The sequence below is a fragment of the Nilaparvata lugens genome, chromosome 13 (assembly GCF_014356525.2).
Source record: "Nilaparvata lugens isolate BPH chromosome 13, ASM1435652v1, whole genome shotgun sequence".
Lineage (NCBI taxonomy): Eukaryota > Metazoa > Arthropoda > Insecta > Hemiptera > Delphacidae > Nilaparvata > Nilaparvata lugens.
This window is the reverse complement of record NC_052516.1, coordinates 14,866,414-14,881,598: the sequence shown is the minus strand read 5'-3', so window position 1 is coordinate 14,881,598 and position 15,185 is coordinate 14,866,414.

Here is a 15,185-nt window from a genome sequence, read left to right as displayed (position 1 = left end):
AGTCTCCTATCAACACAGGAGTTATGTCTCCTCATTATCAACTTCCTTCTCTTTTCACTTCATCATCGTTCTATCTCTTCTCCTTTACAAACCCCTTTCTTCCTCTACCTACTGATCCTTTTCTTTTATTACTATATTATCTTTTCACCTTTTCATCATCCTGTTCGCTACAATATCCATCATCATCCTTCATCTCCTTCTTCTACATTATAATCCTCCTCCAAACTTTATCCTTCCATTATCGTCCTCATCCACCCACTCCATTATCATCCTCTCCCTCTCCAGCATTATCCTTCTATATCTTCTCTTCCATTACAATCCTATTCCATTCTCTCTCACAGCCTTCTTCGTTTCCTCCTCTATCTAATGCTTCATTTTTTTCTATTTTCCCTTCATAATTCTTCTTCATTTTCCTCTTTTGTTTTCTATTCCTCTATCATCCTCTGATTTCCCTCCATTATCATCTGTCTCCTCCTGCAGCATTAACCTTCTATTTCTTCTCTTTCATTATCATCCAATTACTTTCTTTCTCATAGCTCTCTTTGTATCCTCCTCTATCCAATGGTTTATTTTTCCTTCATAATTCTTCTTTATTTTCCTCTTTTGTGTCCTGTTCCTCCATCATCCTCTTCGTCCCCTCCATTATCATCTTTCTCCTTCTCCAGCATTAACCTTCTATTTCTTCTTTCTCATTATCATCCAATTACTTTCTCTCTCATAGCCTTATATGTATCCTCCTCCATTTGATGGTTTATTATTCTTCTATTTTTCCTTCACAACTCTTCTTCATTTTCCTCTGTTGTGTTCTGTTCCTCCATCATCCTCTCCCTCCACCACCATCGTCTTATCTATCATTCTCTTCTCCAAATTCATTTTTTTGCTCCTTACATCGACGTTCCCTCCATTATCCCCCTCTTCCTTGAACTTTCTCTCTCATTATTCTCCTATCCCTTATTTTTGATAACTTCTCCCTTATACTTCCACTTCCTTATCTTCCTCTTTCTCCTCATCCTTCTTATTTCTTCTTTTGCACCCCATTCTCATTCATTATCCTCCTCCAAATCCCCTCCCTTCATCAATCTCCACCATCTCCTTCATTATCCTCTTCCACCTCTATCATGATTATCCCTTTTCCCTTTTACACTCATACATTTCCACCCCCATTTTAAATAAAATAATAATAAATAAATCTTAATTCAATGACAAGTACATAACAGAATAACAATAATCAAATATTGAATTCTATCTCACTCGTTTTTTGCCCTCTTTTTCATCCAACTTGCACCTCCTAATTCTCCCTCTTCCACAACCATTCTCTACCTCTCTCCTTCTTTTGTCATGTCACCGCGTTGTAAAGTTCATTATCAATTTAGCCACTTTTTATCGCTTTCTTTTATTTGTGGGAGATTCCTTTTTACAGTGTTGGTTGCGCTTGCGCAGATGTGTATAGTCGTAACAAAACTTGTCCGTTCAAAGTTTAATCGTTCTGCCACCAAGCCGACTCCATTTGTTGAATAATTTCATAGGGTTGTTTCGTTAATGAAGCTGTGCTACTTGCAATGACAGGGTTATTGCTTTTTCCTCACTTGCTACTACTCCTTTTTCTAAAGTCCTTCTCTCTCTTCTTCATCTTCTTCTTATTGTTCTTCTTCTCCATCATTTTCTTCTCCTTCTTCTTCTTCTTCTTCTCTTCTTCTTCTCCTTCTTCTTCTTATTCTCCTTCTTCTTCTTATTCTCTTTCTTCTTCTTCTCTTCTTCTTCCCCTTCTTCTTTTACTCTTCCTGCTCCTTCTCCTCCAATCCCTCATTCTTCTTCTCCTTCTTCTTATTCTCCTTCTTCTTCTTATTCTCTTTCTTCTTCTTCACCTTTTTCCTCCATCAATTCGACGCTCGCACTCCTGATCAAAAGTCGATAAAAGTTATAACCCTCTCATTCCCTACTCCATTCACCTTCTCATGAATTGAGTGCTTTTGTTTTCCTCCGCCTCTCTGCTCTTGTCTTCTTTCTCTTCTTCTTACACTTTTTTTTCAATAACAAAAATTGCCATCTTCAACGCTCAATAATAATTATATTCGTTATAATATTATATTAATATAATTATATTTCCGTAGATCGTTGAAAATAGGAATCTTCAATATCCAGAATAATACAATTTAATTTTCTTCTTGTTCTTATTCATTTCAATCTTTCCCCTTTTCCTCATAGCTTCTACTTCTTCTTACTTCCTCTTTACTTTCCAATAAGAAATTCAATAAATTCAATATTATATATTCAAAATGGCGGAAAAAAAGGCGGATAATGGCTAAAAAACCATGTTTTTCACGGTTTTCTCGAAAACGGCTCTAACGTTTTTCTTCAAATTTATGCCCTGGATAGCTATTTATAAGCCCTATCAACAGGCATGAGTCGCATTTCTGGGAAAATTGCAAAAGCTACGTAATATTCTTGAGAAAAATGGCGGATAATCACTAAAGAACCATGTTATTCACGGTTTTCTCGAAAACGGCTCCAACGATTCTCTTCAAAATTTATACCATGGATAGCTATTTTATAAGCCCTATCAACTGACATGAGTCTCATCCCTGGGAAAATTGCAGGAGCTCCGTAATATTCTTGAGAATAATGGCGGATAATTACTAAAAAATCTGGTGTGGTACACTCACACAACTTTCCTTGCTCATTGAACGATAAGCCTCATTATCAAACGAGAATAATTTAGGGGAATAACATAATGACGATTGACGGCAACATATTTGCAACTACGATCAGGCTACTGTATATGTGTATATACAATTGTTTTCAGAGTACTTTTTCCTTTATGTAAATTGTGAAATTCAATGATTTTTTTGAAATTCGTCAAAACAGCTGTTCTACAGATGAAATATCTTGACTATGACTGTGTTCTTTTTATAAACTGCTCTACCTACCGTACCCACGGTATACGGAAGAAGAAAAATTAAAAACCGTGTACCTACCTATCTCATGCACGAGAAGGAGGTTACAAAGTCCATTTCTCAAGGATTGGGTGGACCCCCCATTAGTACCCCAGGAAAAAGACTCATGTCAGTTGATAGAGCTAATAATAACTATACAGGGTATGGATTTGAAAAAAATCGTTAGAGCCGTTTTTGAGAAAATCGTGAAAAACATGGTTTTTTAGTAACTGTCATTTTTCTCAAGAATATTACGGAGCTCCTGTAATTTTCTCAGAAATGAGACTCATGTCAGTTGATAGGGCTTATAAATAGCTATCCATGGTAAAATTTGAAGAAAATCGTTAGAGCCGTTTTCGAGAAAACCGTGAAAAACATGGCTTTTTAGTCATTATCCGCCATTTTTCTCAAAAAAATTACGAAGCTCCTGGAATTTTCCCAGAAATGAGACTCATGCCAGTTGATAGGGCTTATGAATAGCTATCCATGGTATTAATTTGAAGAAAATCGTTGGAGCCTTTTCGAGAAAACCGTGAAAAACATGTTTTTTTAGTCATTTTCCGCCATTTTTCTCAAGAATATTACGGAGCTCCTGAAATTTTCCCAGAAATGAGACTTATGCCAGTTGATAGGGCTTATAAATAGCTATCCATGATATAAATTTGAAGAAAATCGTTAGAGCCATTTTCGAGAAAAACGTGAAAAACATGGTTTTTTAGTAATTATCCGCCATTTTTTCCGCCATCTTGAATTGAATTTTATTGAATTTCTTATTGTCGGGTCCTCATGGTATAAGGACCTTAAGTTTAAAATTTCAAGTCGATCGGTTAATTAGGAATGGAGTTATCGTGTTCACAGACATACACACACACACATACACACATACACACACACAGACCAACACCCAAAAATCATTTTTCTGAGATATCTGATAAATCATTTATTAATTTTTGAGGAAACATAACAACAGTTTTAGTTCATCAGAGATTGACAATGGTGTAATAACCGAAACCGGTCTTTCTAAGTATCAATAAATCTGTGTTTTTTGACAACTTCTTAGTCTTTTTCATTCAACAGAATGTTGAAATGTTTATATGTTGCGCATTTACGGCAAAACGCGGTAATAGATTTTCATGAAATTTGACAGCTATGTTCCTTCTCAAATTGCGCGTCGACGTATATACAAAGTTTTTGGAAATTTTGCATTTCAAAGATAATATAAAAGGAAAAAGGGGCATCCTTCATACGCCAATATTAGAGTAAAAATCAGACCATAGAATAATTCATCATAAATCATCTGTCAAGTGGATTATAAATTGCATGCAATGACGCATGCAATTCAATATCTCAATGTAACTCATTGAAAACACAGCTCTTGTGTGGACCATTAATTGCATGCAATTGATAACTTGAAGTAGCATAGTATTTTCTCCCGACTTTCCTCTGCTTCGAACTCGGTTAGTTTTTTATGATAGTACATAGCTGGTTACATCAAATTATTAGCATTGTCGATACAACAACCCAAACAGCTATTAGTCGTTTATACACCGATATCTCGCCGACACGACAGGACATGACCGAATTTACTCTGATGGATAGTGTTAGAGGAGACTGTGCGTTATAACTGCATGAGGTCTACTGTTCATAGAGCTACTAGTTAAAGTATCTATTATATTATCTAAAAGCTCAAATCACCCTGAAGGTGTGAACAGATCAAATTGGTCGCGGGGTATTTTCCAGTTTCAATTATTAATGCAACTAATCAGCTGGCCATGATAAAAAAAATCTGGTGTGGCGCACTCACACAACTTTCCTTGCCGTTATGAAAATTGATCACCTGACGCTAGTGTTCCCGCGCATCTCAAGTCTACTATTCAAAAATTCGTGCCAGCTGTTGACAGGGCAATAACGCTGGAGACACACGAGGACTGCTATCTCTTCATAGTGAATCAACTCTCTTCATAGAAACAACAGTTGCCAACACTTTGCAATTGGTTAATCATATTTTTTCGAATTTCGAGCTTATTTTAGGTCAAATGTTACTTGTAGAGATTCTCATGCTCAATCTTCTCCACTCGAAATTTTTTGAAAATTGAGAATCTTAAATCGAACTTTGCATAGATGGGGCGGAGCTCCTGAAATTTTTACAGATTTGAGACTTGTGGTAGTTGATAGAGATTATCGATGACTATTTCAGGTATAGTTTTAATCAAAATCTTTGTAGCCGTTTTCGAGAAAATCGCGAAAAATTTGTTTTTGACAACATATTCGCCATTTTAGCCGCCATCTTGAATTGCATTTGATCGAAAATGTTCGTGTCGGATCCTTATAGTGTAAGGACCTTAAGTTCCATTCCGTTCCAAGTCATTCCGTTAATTGGGAGATGAGATATCGTGTACACAGACGCACATACACTCATACACACACACACACATACCAATACCAATACCCAAAAACAACTTTTTGGGGACCTTGAAACGTATAGAAATTTAGAAATTGGGGTACCTCAATTTTTTTCGGAATGCAATACTTTCCTTACCTATGGTAATAGGGCAAGGAAAGTAAAAACATTTGAATGTCAACGTGATAAACCGCAATCGAGACTTGACAGTACTGTTCCTATTAATGTTACTAGAATACATTATAATATTCCTTGACTCCCATGCTTTAAAATTTGTTTGTTTTACATGAAGATCGATCGCGAATGGAGCTGAACTGAAAGCTGAACAGCGACCTAAACGTTCTGGCCGAAACGCATGGAAACGTATTTTTGTGTTCTTTATTAATTTATCAATCAATAGCCTAGATTTCAAATATTATACAAAACCGATATTTTTGGGGGAAAAGAGTTGTTAAGGATGGATAAGGTCAGACCTAATGAATGTCAGGGCCTCTAACGTGTTTAACTGGAAGTTATTGAGGTAGCCAAAATATAGTCCACTATAGTGAGGTCCACATTATAATGGCAGTGTACGATTGACAATACTGTTGCTGCCCTTTTCTATCATACAACAAAACAGATAGCACTATCTCTCTCTCGCTTTGCAATGTTGTCTATTTGCCAGAATATTTTATATTCACTTTTGACAGTGACTGTACAAACTTGTACAAAATTGAACTAACAATTCTCAGTCGTCATTTTTTTCTTTATTCTATCAAAATACTTGAGTACACAAGTCGTATAATTGATTCAAAATGTATTTTTGAAACGATGAAATAATCTTTAAACATTACCGTATGAGAAACACAAATTAAAATACCTGAAATGACATTTTAAAAGTTGATAACTAACCATCCTAGACTTCATCCATGCTTCAGTTAGCCTACCCGTATAGGTTAGACCTACTCGTACCGGTATAAATAATATTGAAAAGTTATTTCAGAATTAATCCATTGAAATTACTCATTTTTAAATAGGATTTCTATTTTTCTATTATTTTAAAAGAAATTGGAATAGAATACCTACCAAATAACTCAATTTCTGTTGTTTTGAAATTCAGATTGGTGTATCACAGATTTTTAAATTAGCCGCCATTTAAGGTTTGTATAAAATTAAAAATTTGATCTCGGTTATGGAAGCAAATTTTTGAAACAAATTATGAAAAATATATTTTCTTGATTAATTTGACATTAAATTGATTATTTTATCAAGGAAATGATAATTATTATTAGATTAAATTAAATGGGATGAATTGAGTAACAGCTGTGTACAGTCAGTGGCAAAATGGAGAGACTTGGCAATGTTTTCTCCTATCTTTCTTCACTGCCATTATAACGTGGACCTCACTATAGTAATTATATTGCAGTTATTGGATTCTTATTAATTGAACTGCCATCTACATGATAAAATTGGTGCACTATCATTGGTGCGTTAAACATATCTGTCTAGTTCTCTCATTTACTCAACTCTCATTGGCTGCTGCCATGGGACAACTTGATCGCTGCTCTCTCATTGGTTGGCCTCTGATTGGTTGAATTTTCCGATACTCAACTCCTATTGGCTGCCATTTTTTGGCAGACATTTTTTCTCTTATTCACTTCGGTATTAAGTATTTAGTAATTCAGGAAGCCAGGACTATAGAGTAAGATTCACGCAATAAAGTCAGTGGAATTGATAGGAACTCACTGTTGCCGTTTTCCCGTTCCACTGCCTTCTATAATAACTGTGATCCAAGTCATTCCACTATGTATCTTATATAATATTCATTGATGTTAATACCTGATAATAGTGATTAATTATTGTGTCTCGATTGTATCATATTTATAGACAAAGAAAGAACATAATCGTTTTGTAATTATTTAATAATATATTTCCATAATTGAGATAAAATATGTTGCTCAATCATTATATTGTTGGCCGTTCTAGCCAACAAACAATTTAGCAACGTTCCGGAGCTAGAAAAGGATAGAGCTATCTGCTGTATTCAATAGCAGACAAGAATAACAAATCAATGTTAATCATGTGCTGAGTGCTGACTCTGTAGCTTGAATCTCACTACAGCCAGTACTAATTTTTATTTATTTATTTATTTATTTATTCATTTATTTTTATTCATTTATTATTCATTTATTCATTTTTTTCATTTATTCATTTATTCATTTATTCATTTATTCATTTATTCATTATTCATTTATTCATTTATTCATTTATTCATTTATTCATTTATTCATTTATTCATTATTCATTTATTCATTTATTCATTATTCATTTATTCATTTATTCATTTATCATTTATTCATTTATTATTTATTCATTTATTCATTTATTCATTTATCATTTATTCATTTATCATTTATTCATTTATTCATTTATTCATTATTCATTTATTGATTTATTCATTCATTCATTTATCATTTATTCATTTATTCATTTATTCATTTATTCATTCATTCGTTTATTCATTTATTCATTTATTTTTATTCATTTATTCATTTATTCATTTATTATTCATTTATTCATTTATTCATTTATTCATTTATTCATTTATTCATTTATTCATTTTCATTTATTCATTCATTTATTCATTTATTCATTTATTCATTTTCATTTATTCATTTATTCATTTATTCATTTATTCATTTATTCATTATTCATTATTCATTTATTCATTTATTCATTTATTCATTTATTCATTTATTCATTATTCATTTATTCATTATTCATTTATTCATTATTCATTTATTCATTTATTCATTTATTCATTTATTCATTTATTCATTTATCATTTATTCATTATTCATTTATTCATTTATTCATTTATTCATTTATTTATTCATTATTCATTTATTCATTTATTCATTATTCATTTATTATTTATTCATTTATTCATTTATTCATTTATTCATTTATTCATTTATTCATTTTCATTTATTCATTATCATTTATTCATTATTCATTTATTCATTTATTCATTATTCATTTATTCATTTATTCATTTATTCATTTATTTATTCATTTATCATTTATTCATTTATTTATTCATTATTCATATTCATTTATTCATTTATTCATTATTATTTATTCATTTATTCTTTATTCATTATTCATTTATTCATTTATTCATTTATTCATTTTCATTTATTCATTTATTCATTTATTCATTTATTCATTTATTCATTTATTCATTTTCATTTATTCATTTATTCATTATTCATTTATCATTTATTCATTATTCATTTATTCATTTATTCATTTATTCATTATTCATTTATTCATTTATTCATTTATTCATTTATTCATTTATTCATTTATTCATTTATTCATATTCATTTATTCATTTATTTATTCATTTATTCTTTATTCATTTATTCATTTATTCATTTATTCATTTATTATTTCAACAACAATGACAAAACAACTCAATCATAGAATGATTGTAAAGGGAAAACCAGGCTTTATAGCCCTAACTATTCCATTCCCGAATTTTGATTGCATATTAGAAACAATTTCAATGAGTACATATCAGAAACACAATGTGACGATATCCCAGTGTTTGATAAACACTTCCCTAGAAATCTATAAAAATACAATATTGGACCCAGGAGTCAATTTTTATTATTCTCACACTAATTTCGATCTCCTTCAAGAACTATAAAACTGCATACTTTCACCGGTAATTATCCATTTCACCGATTCAAACTTTATTAATAATGAATGCAGCTGTTGAAGTATTTGATAGTCAAAAACTTCCGTAATATTTTATTCCAGTTGTTATAGTTTGTTGCAAATGATGCGAAATTCCCGCGTTCTTTCTCTCAGCCAACAAGGAACAATCGAAACGGTGAGTGAAATGAGAAAACTTTTTGAACTCCAAAAGGCAACAAGCTTTCAAAAATCAGCCATTTGAAAATGTAACGGTCGCGAAAGTAACTAAGTCAAGTGAGAGCTCAGTTCGGAACTCTTTTCGCTAACGATCTGTTAAGGTGAATAGGTTTTTTTTCTCTCTCTTCTCTAATGGAGTAGAATGGAGAGAGAGAACGTTGTGAAAAAATAAGATGAACTTAGTTGAAGTAGGGATATCATAAAGGCTAATAGACTCAGAGTTCGTTAAATTTTTTCGAATTTCACCCAACGATGGAAGTTTCAATCGCTCATTGTCTCATAGTGAGATCAATGCTTCAAGAAAGAAAAAGTTTGTACCTCCTATCAGAGTTTTTTCAACGTTAAAATTCTGTAGTAGTAGAGACAATGAGTTCAACATTTGAAGGAAGGATTCTTCATATTACAACGAGATGTTGCTATGATAGCGAAGTTTCGCTTGTTTGTACATTGATCTCTTTAATATAATGGAAGATATTGGAATGGCAATGTTTTACTCATCATTGAACTATACATTGATTTATTTCAAGTGGAAGAATTTAATGGAAATTGATCTCACTAATATTATTTGTCAGCTCATTCATTCAAGAGATACAGAGAGAAGTGAGAAATCGATTCTCCAAAAAGCACAAAACAATATGATTGGAGGTCATCGACATTTATTTTCTATTGTTTCGTCTCTGATATCCTGAACTGCTCAATATTATCTGTTTTACATACAATAATCATTCCACACAAGATTTTGTTACTCATCATGAGTAATATTATCCTATAACACTAAGTGAGAGTGCTTTGGGAATCGTAGGGTTCAAGTTGAAATAATATCGTGAGAAGCCTCAATTTTATCATATGAGTGATATTGTAAGTTCAAGTAACGTTCATTAATACGACATCCCTGAGAGAATAGAGACACGACTCAAAAAGCTCTCTATGTGCTCAATAGTATCAAATACTCCTTCTCAAACTTTTTGCGCAATTTTCAGTGCTTGTGCTTCAGAGAGATTCATTCAGTGACGCCATTTAGGGGTGCCAAGGGGGGGCCTAGGCACCCCCAAGGATCAGATAGATAATGAAAATACGAATACATCCATACGAATCCTTAGAATCTCATAATGATTTAATACTTTTTTTTTAAGCAGCATTAGTATAATTTCTTCTTCATTATCAACAATGTAGCAGAATTGCCTTGAAAGTATGACTATGGAGTAATAAAGAATATATTTTTCTCTGTGTTATAGTTGAAGCTTGAATATAGGGTGAGTACAATTGATAAGGAAAGAATAAGTGAGTTATTGCATTAATTGCAACGTGGGAGTAGCAGGTTGTAGAATGTCACAGTGAAAGCAAAAGAAAGGGCCACATCGGGCAATCAAAAAATATGTATGTACAGAGTTGGTGAGAATTATGAGAGAAGTTCAATGTTTCTTTTGCTTTCTTAGGCTAGCTTCACACGCTTTCGGTTTCATTCGATTCGGTTCGTTTTCGATCAAGTTCGGTTCGTTACCGAAAACGAATGAGGCTTTCATACATTTCAGGTTTTAATTCGTACGGTTCTAATTAGGTATTTTCTTCTCAAACACAGCTGTGTTTGGATTTTCACAGTTCATGCTGGTATATTTAAATATAACAGCTGGTGTTGAATTGTAAAATGTTATCTCTTGAACAACAAAATTTTAAAGTTAATTAAAAATTGTGAATTATTTGAATAGTTTCTTTTTGATTATGTTAATTTTGGATGTTCAGAGAAATTATTTTTTTTGAAATTGAAAATTTGTTCCTTGTTTTGACACATGGTATATAAACTTCAACTCTTCTCTCCATTGATGAAATCATGTAATATTCGAGGAAGAATTAAAAAAAAAACTCTCCCTAAGTTTTAATTTTAATCAAGTTTTTATCTTTCATATTTTTTCAGCAAACTATTCATTGAGAAAAAAATGTTTCTGTGAACTAACAGAAATGAATTGACCATATGATTTTGACTTGGAAATTTTTGAAACAGATTATCACGATATCAGGTTAAAATAAAAAACATAAAAGGCAAGCGTGTGTGAAAGACTTTGTTTTTTCCTGTCTCCCTAGCAACGAATTCGAATATAATGAAACCTATTCGTGTCGAGGCGTTCGGTGCTATGCGGTTGCTATTCGGTAGCGAATTCAAACCGAATCATCGTTTCACACTTATCAGAATTTGCCGAAAACGAAACGAACCGAACCGAAAGTGTGTGAAAGTAACCTCTCGCTAGCAACGAATTTAAACCTGATGGAATTTATTAGAGTCAAGTGGGCGTTCGGTTTTATGCGGTTTCTATTCGGTACAGAGTTCAAACCGAATTACCGTTTCACACTTATCGGAATTTGCCGAAAACGAATCGAAAACGAAACGAACCGAATGAATGTGAAACTAGCCTAAGTTATGTTTTAATTAGAATATGATCCCGACTGAAATCGTGAAAATTGTCATTGTAAAAGAAAAATTAATCTGTTTCCATGATTTTTCACAACTCTGTTTCAGTTTATTACTACTTTTGGGCATCTCTGTACCTGTCTAACCTGTGCTCCTCAGGGATCTTATAAAAAAATGACAAACAGAGAACTTGACCTACTGAAATCTTGAAGAATTAAAAACAGGCCTATAACCATCTTCGATAAATTGAGAATCTATAATCTATGCAAAATTTGAAATTAATCAGTCCAGTAGTACAGAAAGATGATGCGTCACTTTCCTATCCCGTATGTATAACTTATAAGCCAGTTTTCTCCTTTATTATAATATAGATTCACAACCGTAACCTATGCAAACAGTCCGCTCATATAGTAATATTAAATCAAAAACAGACAATATAAATGCTCTCCACTCAACCTTTATTGTTATTCTTTATAGATTCATACGATATTTTTGTTTTTTATTCTGTTTTTAACAATCAAAATTTAAAATACTTAGTTTTCGTTGTTTTTTTAGTGAAAATGGACTAAATTTTAGAAAAGTGAAACCATAACCCTATCTTGGACTTTTAAAATGTTATCCAAATTTAGGAGAAAAATGGTACAAGGAGTATCCTTGGTTTTTCTCTCCCAATCAGTGCTACTTTGTAAAAATTATAAATAAATGAATATAGCACATTCAGCTGTGCTTAGTGAGAGAAGTTGTGTGTATTTTTGGGTTCAAAATTTTATAAAATAACTTGATTAATTTAATATGAAGTGATAATTAAGTTTTTTATTTTAATATAGTTTGATGTTTTAATTTCTCTAAATTCAAAATGTTCAGCTTATTTGGACGAAAATAGAACTTGAACGTTTTACAGTAGAAACATAACCTGTTTCTTGGACATTCTATTAATAATTTATCGAAATTTGGGAATGGAATAGATTTGAGTCAAGCCTGTTGTTCCTTCCTAATCATATTTTTATGATTTGTGATTCTGTCCACGAATAAATAAATCAAAATAAATAAGTACATCATCAAAATGAAAGGGAGAGAGAAAAATAAGGTAACCTTGTGTTATTCCTCTCCCAAATTTAGATAAGATTACACATAGTCCCAAATAGGATAAGTCTTGTAGTTGTTCACTTTATGGAATTTTCAGTCCTTAATTATTCTCACAAAGTAGATTTTTGAATTTGCATGCTTCAAAATCAAACATAGACGAAATAATAAATGCTATAATTATTATTTAACGAAGATCCCAATTAAATGCTGTAAATCACCCCGAAGACCTCTGCTACTGCAGACATTGACAACAGGGTTAACAGCTAGATGGAAAATCGATCGAAAGAATTTTTTTTTTGGATTGTAGTTCTCATCGAATTTCCATCTAGCTGTTAACCCTGTTGTCAAAGTCTGCAGTAGCAGAGGTCTTCGGGGTGATTTGCAGCATTTATTTGGGTTTTTCGTTAGATAATAATTATATATTAATTAGCATTTGAACAAATGCATTCTCTATTTAATTCCATCTGTAATAAATGTTAAATACCTATGCTGGAAATTCAAAGTGAATTTCACAGTAGCAGGTAATCTAAACTGACAACTCACAGTGAATTTTACTCTAGTAGCAAGTAAAAGTTTACGACAATTAGATGATTGCGCTGTTAATCAGGAGTCAGTGAGGAGGGAGTCAGTCTAGCGACAATCCAATTCCTGCAAATTATTCGTGCAATTCATGCAATTATTCCTGCAGACGACGATTAGTGTGAAAGTTGTGCTCTCTCAGAACATCTCTGGAGGTTTCTTTCGAGGGTTGACTCAGAGTTAGAGCTGCTCTATATAGAGCTGAGGCTGCTCTATATTTAGAGCGAGTTCGTGGCATAGGCATGATGCATTAGGGTCGTTATGGAGATACCCAGTAGCACATATCACGATATTCCCCTGTGGATGGACCTTCCTCATACCCACTGTAACTTCTCTTCTTAGTCGTTTTTCGTTTCTTCTTCTTCTTCTTCTTCTTCTTCTACTTCCTCCTCTCCTCCGTCTTTTTCTTCTTCTTTTTTTTCTCCTCCTTCTTCTACTACTTCTCATTTTTCCCTCTTTTGCTTTTCTTGTCTTCCAACTATCACCTCCCCTGCTAACGTTTTTCGTTTAACGCTCCTTCATGTTTTCATTTTCTAATCTCCTCCTGTCTTTTCAAGATCACCTTCCCTTTAGTCGTTTCTCGCTCTATCTTCTTCTCATTCCTCTCTCCTTTTCTTCTTCTGTCTTCCAATTTATTATTATTTCCCTGCTTAGCCTTCTTTCTTATCGTTCTATGTTCCTCTCATATTTCCTTCTTTTTCATCTTTGTCTTTCAACCTCCACTCCCCTTTCAAATGGTTCTCCTTTTACGTTCATCTCATTTACCCTTTTCTCTATTATTACTTCCCTTCTTAGCGGTTTTTCTACCTTTTTTCTCTTCTTGTGCTTTTACTCCACTTCCCTTTCTCTATCTTTTCCACATTCTCCTTATTCTCCCTCCTCTATCTTCTGATTTCTGGTTGCTTTCTCTTCTACACAATCTCCCCCTTCCTATACGAAAATCAAAATATCTCATCCCCGAAATTCACAAGCTTACGTGTAGCCGAACTGTAAAGTATAAACATGACCTAAAAGATTGAGAAATCTATAGCAGCGTTCACACCAAAATGTTAATAACTTAATCTTCATAGATTCTATTAGATTGAACATACCTTATCATACACATGATGAACATATGTGTTTGTCAAGTTCTATTCAATCTAATAGAATCTATAAAGATTAAGTTATCCACATTTTGTTAATAGATTTGGTGTAAATGCAGCTTCAAGGTTTTAAAAGATGAAAGGGTTGGTTAGGTGGTTTGGTTATTGCTTCAAAATGGTAGAATAATAATAATTTCTCTGATTGCAACCAGAGGAGCTTATTAACAAAACATATACAAAATTATTATATTATACATACAAAATTTGCTAATAATAAACTTAGACATAATTATGGAACCTCACAATAATAATATGTGTCGGGGTGATCATACTATTCTTTTCCTGAATATGTATAAAAAATTTAGTGAGTTAGAAGCTTGTATAATTAATGTATTTTTCGATTTAATTTGTATCACTTTATTTAAACACTTCTCCGTAAACACTTTTGTGTTTTGATTTGCTATTGTGTTTGGCTATACATCACCGGATGATCTCCGGGAATGCGATATTTTGCCTACCTTTCCATACATTGATCACTCACTTCTGTTGGAATAGGTGGAAATCTTCAATTGAAAATCTATGGAAAAAAGTTTTGTCTGAATTGTGGTCATATAAGTAGTTGTGGGAAACAACTAATTAGAGTATCTTATCAGTCTCATCAATGGGAAGATGAAAAGAGATTAGTAGAAGATGAAGAAGTGTAAGAAAAAGAACAAATATGATGAGAAGAACAAGGTCAAACAAAAACAAGAAGACCAAAAGAACAAATGAATAACAAG